The sequence below is a fragment of the Myotis davidii genome, unplaced genomic scaffold (assembly GCF_000327345.1).
Source record: "Myotis davidii unplaced genomic scaffold, ASM32734v1 scaffold1706, whole genome shotgun sequence".
Taxonomy (NCBI): domain Eukaryota; kingdom Metazoa; phylum Chordata; class Mammalia; order Chiroptera; family Vespertilionidae; genus Myotis; species Myotis davidii.
In genome coordinates, this window is record NW_006297026.1 from 125,631 (window position 1) to 126,719 (window position 1,089).

At 35.4% G+C, this 1,089-nt stretch overlaps 1 protein-coding gene across 1 annotated transcript in view; it reads right to left on the bottom strand.

Annotated features, from left to right (window-relative positions):
* The window catches only part of HS6ST2 (heparan sulfate 6-O-sulfotransferase 2), a 312,930-nt gene that overhangs the window by 42,139 nt on the left and 269,702 nt on the right, over window positions 1-1,089 (bottom strand). The gene's annotated exons all lie outside the window — the stretch shown is intronic.

Sequence of the window (1,089 nt, forward strand, 5' to 3'; positions counted from 1 at the left end):
TAACAATGAAGAAAGGCACCCAGGACCGAGGCTTCACTCACAGCCCCAGCTTCATCCAGAAGGATGTCCAGTCTAATTAGCATATTATGCTTTTATTATTATAGATAGGTACTTTTAAAATAAAATCACTTTATTCATAAAAAAAGAATTGCCCAGCCAGTGTGGCTCAGTGACTTAATCTGACCAACTTGATTTAAATTGTGTCAACTGAATTCAATCTGATCAGCTTGGCTTAATTGGATCAGAAAGTCACAGTTCGATTCCCAGTCAGGGTACATGCCCAGGTTGTGGGCTCAACCCCCAGTCAGGGGCATGCAGGAGGCAACCAATCAATGATCCTCTCCTTCCCCTATATATGAATGTGTGCATATGAGAGATCAAACAACCTCTTGACTGGATAGTCAACTCATATCATCCATGAGGGGCAGATAGATTTCAGGTGCCTCCAGATGTGATAACTCGAGAGGGACATAATATCGCTTATATGGTATTCAAGTTGGGATGTATAATCTAACCATGAAGAAACACCAGAAAACCCCCGAAATGAGGAACTTTCTATTAAACACAAAAACAGGATTGTATCTTCAAAAGTGTCATAAATGACAAAGAGAGGCTGCAAAATATTCCAGATGAAAGGAGACTAAAAAGATGTGACAATTAAATGAAATATTTGCACGTACATGTGTTCCTATACTAGAGGAAGAAAAAGAAATGTTATAAAGAAGATTATTGAGTAAATTGCCAAATTGGAATATGCATGGTAGATTAGATAAAATATTGTATTGATGTTAAATTACTGAAGTTGACATATAAGAGAATATTCCTATTCTTATCAATGAACTGTTTAAGAATAAAGGGGAATAATGTATGCAAAAAAAGATATTTTATTCTACACTCAAAGAAAAAAGACAATGTGGGATTTGCATAAGGATAAACATATATATCAAATGAGAATATAGAAAAAAAGGAAATATATATATATGTATATGTATATATATATAATAAAAAACATAATATGCTATGAGGGAAGCCAGTGCCAGCAGCTGGGGGAAGAAAGGTCTACTCTTGCATGAATTTTGTGCACCGAGC